Source organism: Quercus lobata, chromosome 5 (genome assembly GCF_001633185.2).
Source record: "Quercus lobata isolate SW786 chromosome 5, ValleyOak3.0 Primary Assembly, whole genome shotgun sequence".
Lineage (NCBI taxonomy): Eukaryota > Viridiplantae > Streptophyta > Magnoliopsida > Fagales > Fagaceae > Quercus > Quercus lobata.
The window spans coordinates 81,479,908-81,490,873 of record NC_044908.1 but is presented as its reverse complement, the minus strand read 5'-3'; the positions used below and the strand labels follow the sequence as shown (position 1 = coordinate 81,490,873).

At 36.1% G+C, this 10,966-nt stretch overlaps 1 pseudogene; it reads right to left on the bottom strand.

Moving 5' to 3' along the window:
• Positions 1 to 8,291: 8,291 nt before the first annotated feature.
• On the bottom strand, positions 8,292 to 10,755 carry LOC115991276 (annotated as a pseudogene).
• Positions 10,756 to 10,966: the final 211 nt, after the last annotated feature.

Sequence of the window (10,966 nt, the reverse complement as noted above, 5' to 3'; positions counted from 1 at the left end):
TATCAGAGCGGGTACACTTTAATTGGATTAATTTCCTAAGTGTGATCCTTGACCCCCATTGTCATGGATCGTGGACAATCTCTTTTAATTCCTCATTTATTTGATGGAACTAATTATACGTACTGGAAAGTTTGTATGAAAGTCTTTTTGCAGGCTCTAGGTGAATAGGTATGGCAAGCTGTTGAAGTTGGTTGGATTAAGCCAAAGGAAGCGCCGGTGGATTGAGATGATGCAACAATCATAGCAGCAAATTTCAACAGTAGGGCCTTGAATGCTTTATTTTGTGGGGTGACCAATGAAGAATTCAAGAAAATATCATCCATAGAAGTTGCCAAGGAAGCATGGACCATTCTTGAGACCGCCTATGAAGGTACCAAGGCAGTAAAGACTGTGAAACTTCAAAGACTCACTAGTAGTTTTGAAGAAATAAGGATGGAGGAGGATGAGACCTTTGATGAGTTCTATGCTAAACTCAAGGATATTGTGAATTCTGCCTTCAACCTTGGAGAATGTGTTGCAAAATCCAAAATTGTTAGGAAAATCCTTAGGTCCTTACCTGAAAGATTCCATGCCAAGATCACTGCCATTGAGGAAGCAAATTACATTGATCAAATTCCTTTGATTGAGCTTGTAGGGTACCTTTAAACCTATGAGATGGGATTAGGCTTAATTGGAAAAGGTGGAAAGAGTAAAAACTTGGCTCTTAAGGGTATAGAGGAAGAGATTGAGGACTCTAAAGATGAAGATGAAAGTGAAGATGAAGATGAAGATGAAGCTGAGGGTGAGGATGATGATGATGGTGATGACGATGATGCTTCTGATGATGATGATGGAGATGCTAGCTCTGCCGATGAGATGTCTACTTGACACTCTTACCCTTTGTCATTCATGACAAAAAGGGAGAGTAGTTTTGGTATGAGAGTAGTCCATCTTAGGGGGAGAGTTAGTATAGAACCATTTTGTTAGGGGGAGCATTGATACATTTTAAGGGACGTAGAGAGGATAGTATGTATCTTTTCTTTTCTTTCTTTTTAGATACATTACTCTTGTACATGAGGTCTTGTGACCATTTCTAGACATACATTGTACTTATCTCCTTATTTATATTGATGTATGGTTTCATTCACCTACCCCTTTATGTGTTGTTTCTTTTCTATCTTTATACATATGTTTCTTATACTTGTATGCAATATATTATTTCTGTTTCACACAAAGATGCCTTGATGAGTTTTGTTTAAAGTGTTTCAGAAATACAGGTTGTCAAAGTCTACTTGCCATAAACTCTCTTCTTGCAAAATTTTTCAAGAGTTTGTGTAGGATAGATTTTATTGTATTCAACAAGTGAATATGAGTTGAATGATTTATGACTTCTCTCATATGTTCATTTGTTTGTTGTGATTTTGTCACAGATTACCAAAGGGGGAGATTGTTAGGACATATATGTTTTACTTGTTAGGAACATATGTTATTATTTTATGTAATTAGCTAATCCTTTGACAAAACGCACTTTACTTATAATTAGGTAGATCTAGGATGTGTTTAATACTTCAAGAAACATGTTGTTCAAGTCTAGTATTAAAGCAATGAAGATTGGACCAAGAAACAAGTGAAGAAAAGCTATTCATTAAAGCTGGATAGATAGCTCGACACCTGTGGACAGATAGCTCGACAGCTGCTCGACACCTCCCGACAGCTGCAGAAAAATAGCTTGACACCTCTCGATAGCTGGTGGATCGATCGAGAAAGCTTCTGTCTCCTCGACAGCTCCTTGATAGCTTTTGATAGCTGTATCTGTCAAGGTTTAAAGCTCGACACCTGCTATCTATCGAGGTCATAGAAATCAGAATTTTCAAATCTGATTTTTGGGCCAGGCTTTTGTATTTGTATAGGGTTTCTTTTCTCACAACCCTAGACCTATATAAGGTTTATTTTAGAGGCCGTCACATAAGAGAATACAAGGAGAACATATGCAAAAGGTAACTGATGCCTTATTCTCTCTGAAAGAAGCTATTGCGTCTTTGGGCCTTAGGGTTTTGTAACCAAGTGCTTCTTGATCTTCATTATTGATGAAGTGAAGAACTTTACAGCTAACATTCTTCTTCTAGTTGGTGATTAAGTCGCGTACTGGGATTCACACAATTGGTTAGTCACGTACTGGGATTTGTGCATCAAAGGGTGGCGTTCATATATTGAAGAGTTCAGAGGTTCTGAAGCGGTAGAAGGTTTCTACTGTGAGTTCATCTACAGGGATTATAGAGTCTAGGGACAAAAGTTTTGTACTAGATCTGAAACTTCTCTTTACTATTTGAAACTTCTCTTTACTATAGTGGATTGCTTTTTGGGAAGGTTTCCCCCTAGGTTTTTTACTGTGAAACTAGTTTGTTTCATCGGTTTTCTTGGGTTATCATATCTTGTCTTATTTATTTTTCCACTGCATGAATTTGACATGATATTGATGTTTGTTTGTTTTAACAAGTTTTATCGATAATAATCTAATTAACAACTTGGATTTAAAATTTGTTAATTATATCAACCGGGGTCTAAATTTCCTAACATTTGTGTCTCCGTCATGTTGAGTTTTAGGAACATCGTCCTTTCACGAGTCTTTAGCAGTTTCCTGCGTCCTCTTCCTCAAAGTCTCCCATTTTTACTAATCTTTTCCTCCCTCTCTATCCTGAACTTATGGAGGATTCTTCGACATTAGCTGCCTCTCTAGACGACTCATCTCTAGTTCTGTCCTCGGCATATGATCCGCCTATCTTGGATCTTGTGGCACCACCCTCTCCTGAGTCTCCTATTGGTCCCGAACTTCATCGTTCCACCCGGGTAAGCATTCCTCCCCCTTATCTCATTGATTATCACTACTCTTTTGCTCTTACCACCCTCTATGAAACTCACACTTATCGTGAGGCCAATACTGACCCTCTTTGACAGCAAGCTATGAACTAGACGCCTTTTATAAGAATTACACTTGGGATATGGTTGATTTGCCTCCTGCTCAATTTGTAGTAGGTCGTAGGCAGGTTTACAAGATCAAGATCAAGGTTGATGGATCTATTGAATGATACAAGGCTCGCCTCGTTGCTAAGGGCTTTACTCAGGAGTATGACATTGACTATGAGGAAACATTTGCTCATGTTGCTCGCCTTATATTTGTCAAATGTCTTATTGTTGTGGCTGCTATTCGCTGTTGGCCTCTTTATCAAATGGATGTGAAGAATTCTTTCCTCAATGGAGACCTCCAAGAAGAAATGCACATGCAACCACCCCTGGCTATCCACGCCTAAGCAGTCAAGTTTGTCGCCTTTTCCGTGCTCTTTATGGCCTTAAGTAGGCTCCTCGAGTTTGGTTTGAAAAGTTTAGCTCAGTTGTCACTTAACAGGGTTTCACTTCAGGTCCTCATGACACTGCTCTCTTTGTCTGGAGATCCTTTGCTAGTATCAATCTTATTCTTCTTTATGTTGATGATATGATTATTACTGGAGATGATTCTGTAGGTATTCGCTCTCTTCAGCACTTCCTTAGTCAGCATTTTGAGAAGAAAGATCTAGGCACTCTCAGATATTTTCTTGGGCTTGAGGTTACCTCATCCTCTGATGGATACTATCTTTCCCAAGCTAAATATGCTTCTGATATTTTCTCCAAAGCCGGTATCACCTATAACAATACTATTTCCACTCCCTTGGAAAACAATGTAAAACTCACACCCTTAGATGGTGAACCTATATCTGATGCTACTCACTATCGTTAGTTGTTTGGTAGTCTGATCTATCTCATTATTACTCGTTCGGATATTTCACATGCCGTGGGTATGGTTAGTAAGTTCATGGATGCTCTTCGTTCTGTCGATTATGCTGCCGTTCTTCAGATTCTCTGATATGTCAAGGGCACACTTTATCATGGTCTCCACTACTCATCTTGGTCTTCTCTTGAACTTCATGCTTATTCAAATGCGGACTGGGCAGGTGATCTGACTGATCGATGCTCTATCACAAGTTTCTGTTTCCTGTTGGGTACTTCTCTTGTCTTATGGCGTAGCAAGAAGTAGGATGTTCCAGTACTGGGGCTGAGCATCGTGCCCTTACCGACACCACCTGCGAGCTTGTCTGGCTGTGCTAGCTCTTGGCTGACATAGATGCTCTATAGCCCACTACCACTCTTCTTTATTGTGACAATCGTAGTGCTATCTACATTGCTCATAGTGATGTCTTCCATGAATGCCCCAAGCACATTGAGATCAATTGCCACATCACTCATCAGCATCTCAAGAAAGGCAATCTCAAGTTGTTCTCCATCTCCTCTGCTGACTGGCTTGCCAATATCTTCACTAAGACTCACTTGCCTAGTCATCTTCGAGATCTTATATCCAAACTCCAGTTGGCTTCCTCCTTGCCACATCGAGTTTGAGTGGGGATGTTAGTGTATAGTTTAGACTAGATTAGCTCATTGGGCTTAGCCCAGTATACCGTACTTGTAGTTTACTCATATTACTTGTACTGCATACATACCTAGCCTATATAAGGCTCTCTATTGTACATTATTATTTATACAGAATATACAGACTATTCAGTCTTTCTCTCTCACTTTATATTCTTAATAGCTAGGTTGGAGGTGAAGACATGAATGGATGCCCACACAAAGCAAAGTACTAGCAAAAGTACTATGTAGTAGTCGATCAACTTAAATTTGGTTTGTGTTTCTTTTGTTTCTATCTTCATATTTTTGTTGGGTATAAGAAAGTGGTGGATATATATCAAAAATGAAGTTGGTGTGATTCAAATTGGTTGAGGGTAAGATAAAGATTAAGTTAATATCAACTATTCGTTTGAGAGACTATTTTGTATTGACATAGAAAGTCAAACTTTAACGATAATGTTTTTGTTGTCAGTGGGATCCAAATAGTCCAATAATAGTTTTCCACATCAGGTTGGTTGTTGTTGATTCCTATTGGGAGAAGCAAAAGTCGATCTATATGCAGTCAGGAGAGCAATATTTGAAGGCTTTAAAAACATAATTTTGGAAGGTTATGCTTAAAAGTTAAAAGTAGTTGAACCAATCCAAATCTCAAACCCCATTGGAGAATTTCTGATGTTTTTGATGATATTTTTGGTTCTTGTAAAATCTTGTAAATCTGTCTCCTTTCTTTTGTAGTTAGAGGGGGTTATTCCCCTACTCACTTACTAGCCAAATGGGTGGCTTTGTACAATTGGACCAGGCCAGTTCTCATCTCATCTCTTCTCTGCCCTTCTTGGTTATTTAAGCTAAAGAAAAAGATGGATCTAAGCCCTCTCCTGTTTTGTAAGATCTTTTGTGTTAGATTTAATAAAGCATTTATTCAGAAAAAAAGAAAAGAAAAAGAATGAGAATGGCCTAAATAAATGCTCGAGATATTTAAATGTAGAGTATTGTTTATTATACATGTGTAAAATAGTTAATTAGCGTGCAATAATTTTAACCTTTGAGTATGAGTGGTGTGATTAGTTAAGTTTTGAAGTCCGTATGAGTCATTGATGTTGATGACAATATCGAGTGTTTAATATGAAATCATTGATGTTGATGACAATTCGACCTATGATATTGTTTTGAACACAGGAAAAAAAACCAATTTACTTTTAATTGCACCAGGGCCACTTAGCAAAGGCAGAGCCATGTTGTGTGCATGGCCCCCCAAATTTATTTTAAACCATCCATCAATAAGGTAAAAATAAAATCCACTCAATTTTTTAAAGGACCCCCCCCCCCCCTCCCCCACAAATTACAAAGCTTTGGTCTCCCATCTCTAACATGTCAGCCGAATTTGGCTCCCCCAAATCCCAACTTTGCACTTATTGTCATTTTCCATTCATCAATATCTCAAGTTATGTATGTTTTTTCCCCAAAAAAACCAAAAAAAGAAAGAAAAAAAAAGATGTATTTTTGTAATAAAAAAGTGTTCAATGACATTTATAAAAAAAGGAAACTTCCAATAGAGTTTGCTAAAATCTCTACCCCTTTATAAATCAACTTTGTAATTTTGTTTTCCTTTATTTATTTATTTTTTTTAATAATGCTAGTACTACACATTTTTACACACACTTTTTCACAATTATCCTATGTAGCAGATTATGAATGATGAAAATTAAAAATGATGAATTTATGTGATAGTGATCTACGACCGATCATAATCTGCCTTATAGGACAGTTGTGAGAAAATGTGTGGTACAACACTAGTGTGTTTAATTTTTTTGAAAATATTAATTATTATTTTTCCTTTTCTTAATTATCAATTCTCCGTACTATTTCTTCTGTTGTCTCACATTACTCATCTTCTCTTCTTTTTTCTCTTTCACCATGCACTATATATTTCTAACTCTCGTGACTTGCATGTCATCTTTCTCATCTTCTTTTTATTTTTATTTTACCTCCCTTTTCTAACCTCTTCACCTTGCTTCTTTTTTATTCTATTTATTTATTTAGTAACTCATCCTTTTCTGACTCTCTCAATCCCTTTCCTTCGTCCCCCACCATTAGATCCAATGCATTTCCCTGGTACTCGCCATCAACAAAACTAACTTTTCATTTGGCTCGGAATTAATATGATATTTTTATCTCCGTCCCTCCAAACATAACTGCCTGGCTTTACCCTTGCCACTTGAGATATGGATTTTATGGTTAGAGTCATGTGAACTTACACAAAATTAATACTCTACCTCTAATGCGCAAAAGGTGAAAGAAAGGACCAATATTTAAAATCACTTTCGTATTTCGAGTGGTCTAATTATATTGTAAAATCCATCTAGGGCTAGCCTTATTGCTATAGTCACTATTTATACCTGCTTAGAGTTCATTGTAAATATAACCGAGAATGTAAAAGATGAAGGCACCTAAGATTTTATCATGTGGACATAGGTTGTCAAGTTGAATTATGTAATTCCTTTGTGTGCTCTCTTTCTTTTACTTTTGCTTTAATTTTATCACGTCCAACAAGAATCATACATATTTTAGTGAAATTTGGAGTTTAAATAGTGATTGTGGGGGTTCTTGAGGGTATTATGCTCTTTCTGGAGTAAATTGGGGGATAATAGGATGTTTCTATTGGTACTAGTATGCTGGCCATTTTGATGTAAGTTTATATATATATATATATATATATATATATATATTTATATAATATAAATAAAACTTTACAATCAAATTTGTATAAAAAGAAAAAGATTATAATATATTAATTAATGTAGTTTACTTTCAGTGAAACCCTATTACCATAAATTTGTAAAATGATAATACTATTCCCTTTGGAAACTTAATTATCATCAATTTTAATAATTTTAAAAGAAGTCTTAGAATTTATTTTGATTTAATTTCAATATATTATAATTTTGGGTTTTAATAAAAATTTGTTAATACACGTTATGGGTTCCAGTTAACTCAACTGGTAATATCTTTGATAGTTTAATAAAAGATCTAGGGTTCAATCTTCGCTTCCACCGAAAACTAATTGATGACTTGCTCTAATGATAAAGAACTATCATGAGTAGTGGTTACAATAAACATACAACATGTGTTGTACTGGCATAAAAATACAGAATTGGAAAAGTAACGTTACATGTGTCGATATTAAACATTTCTTTTTTAAACATTCCTCCTTTTATAGACATTTTCCCCTTCCCTCTCTCCCTAGCTAGTCTATTCCCAGCTAGTTTTAGGGAATGCTTTCCACTCTTTCATCATGAAATAGGACTTTTGGGAGTGTTTCCACTGTTCAGGTCAATCAATCGGCATTTAATGTGGATGAGATTAGGTGGAAACATCTCATTAATGCGGAGGTAACTACTCTGGTGGTCCTTAACTCTTCATAGCATTTCTCGAGGTGAGTTTGATGGAAGGTGGGATCTCAGTTCAAAAGGGAACTAATCACCTATGGTTCCTTGCGTATCTACTATAGGAAAGGTTCTGCTTATCACCTCGATAGTGGACCTTAGTGATGGAAGTCTGCTTGGTCCTCCCTAGGGAGTTATCTTTTATTCCCTGGGCCTCTTCATTCAGATCTACATCTTTGGGCTAGACCCATCTTTTAAGAAATCATCTCTTGGGCCCTTGGCTCTCGGCCTGAGCTCATGTTCATCCCCCCAATAAAAATTTTTAAAAGAAGTCTTATTATTTATTTTGAATTAATTTAATATATTATAATTTTGGGTTTTAATAAAAATTTGATAGTATCACATATATTGAATTAATTTTAGTATATTATAATTTTCGATTAAACGCAGAAAAATTCACATATATTGTTGGACTAATAACAAACATCGAAGTTACAAGGATCTAATGGGGATAGCCCGGAGGGGCTCTGCCTTATGTAAAGTAAGCCCAAACATCTCACCCAAGTCCATGTCTTCTGGCTTCATCTCATTAGGAAGCTTCCAAGCAAAGTGGTGAACAAGAGAAGCCAAGATCAAGGGCACCATTCGGTTAGCTAATGGCAATCCAGGGCATATCCTTCTTCCAGCTCCAAAGGGAATCAGTTCAAAATCTTGGCCCTTAAACTCAATTGCATGCTCTAAAAACCTTTCAGCCATAAATAAATTTGAGTTTGGCCATATGCTAAAGTCTCTTCCCATTGCCCACACATTTATTAGTATTTGTGCATTTTTGGGCACAATGAAGCCACATATTTCTACGTCTATCATAGCCTTACGAGGAAGTAGAAATGGCGCTGATGGGTGCAATCTTAAGGTTTCTTTCACTATAGCTTGAAGATAAAGGAACTTTGATATGTCTAATTCTTGAATACGCCTAGCCTTGCCTAGGACTTCTTCAAGCTCAACTCGGGCTTTTGTCATTTTTTCTGGGTTTTGTAATAACATTGTCATTGCCCATTCCACTGTGCCTGATGTTGTGGCGATTCCTGCATGAAATAAGTCCTGCAACAAAGAAGTGTGAGAGCTAATTAAGTTGCTTAAGATTATGGCTTGGGTTATTTTAATCACAACAAATAATATCGACAATTATAAAAAAGTGTTGTGTCCTTAACGTTACTATTGGTGCTAAAGGTTAAGGCCCACAAACTAACAAAGCTCTTAACTAGGCATTAAGTTGTTGGAACTATATGAGGATGGAAATTGGTCATATAGAGTGATTAAGATTCATTCTTGCTTGAAATGTTCTATGAAATTCCCAAAGATGTGAATTGTTTGAACACATAAATAACAGTCTTTATCATTCTGAAGATATATAGTTGCACAAGTTGCACCGATTAACATTCTAAAATTGTGATCATATACATGTGCATTACAAATCAAATTATGGTTATACTTGGCAAAATGGGGGTCATAAATGTCTTTATTTAATAGTCAAAATTACGATGATATATGTTGACTTCAAACTATCGATTACGATGAGGAGCTACTACATTGTCACAATAATACGAAGCCAAGAAATATTTTACTCATTTCCTGAATGAATGAAATTTTTATTATTATTAATTCTTTAAATAAAATTCATAATTTACAGAGAAAAAAGAAAAGAAAAAAGAAATACAAAAGGTTGAAACAGGTCTCGTGAAATTAAGTGTTCCTTGTCTCAATTCATATATCTTTTTACATATCTCAAAATCAAAATATATACCTCTTTAAAAGCAAAAGTTGTTAGGATTTAAAACAATATTCCACTGAGAACAAAGTTTATATTCACAAAACTCAAAATTAATTATCAGAAAACTTCTTTGAGCCTTCTATTAAATATTATTATTTGTTTGTTTTTAATAGGAAAAAAAAAAAAAAAAAAGAGGTGAGTTCAAACCACAATTATAGAGTAGTAAATTATATTTTTTAAAGTAATTTTTTTTTTCAGATATTTCTTTGTAGCAAAGTTTTAAAGAGGTAGTCAATTACCAGAAGCAAATGTTTGATATCGAGGAGGCTTGTCTCTGAATTATCTTCTTCAATGAGATTGAGCAGTGAATCTAGTGTATCGTTGCTTGTTTTAGAAACCCTTTGATGAAGATCTTAATTGGAATCGTTGATTGATAATTCCATCAAAAATCCCCAACAATTTGGAGTAATAAATCTTTGTCCTTTTGCGTACACCTTGTGGGTCAATCAAACGAAGTACTGGGAAATAATCAGCAATATTTGGCCTTCCTGCTTCTTTGGCTAAACCACACACAAGATCCCTGACCTCTTGGGACAAATTTGAGTCATATTGGGCTAAGTCAATAGAGAAAAGTGTGTTTGATATGGAATTAAGGACTGTTGTGAATACTACTCGACCAATATCAATGGGTGCACCACTTTTGCAACTTTGGTTAACATGGTCAAGTAGTTCTTGTACCTTTGCTAATCGAAGGGCCTCTGTGGCATCAAGACGCTGTGGAGCAAATATTTGGGTAGCACAAGCTTTCCTAAGGTTCCTCCATTGAGAATTTGCGGGAATCCAACCAATTGAAAGTTTGTGATGGTCGAATACATGGGCCATATTTGGGACGGTTCGGCTAGAGAAAGCTTGGTCATTTTTCTGAAGTACTTCTTTAGCCATGTTTGGAGAGGAAATGACTATGGTGGTTATGCTCCCAAGCTTGAGAGTCATTAAGGGACCATAAGTTTTGGAGAGCTTGGCAAATGCTTGGTGGGGTAATTTGCCAAGTTCCAAGATGTTACCAATGATTGGAAAAGGGTGAGGCCTTGGAGGGAGAGTCTGGTTTGATAGATTGGAGGAGACAATACGAATGAATGCCCACACAAAGGGAAGTATCAGCAACAATACCAGGTAGTAGTCCATTGTTAACTCAAAGATGGTTTATGTTTCTTGTGTTTCTATTTTCGTTTGGTATAAGAATATAGTATATACTAGTCGCTAACCCGTGCGATGCACGGGAAAACTATTAGAAAATTATAAGCATGCATATATTAAAAGACAATTTAAGTTCATGTGTGCTTGCAAGGGATACATACCTAAATAGTTATTGCGGTAGAAATAAAAGCCTTATCTT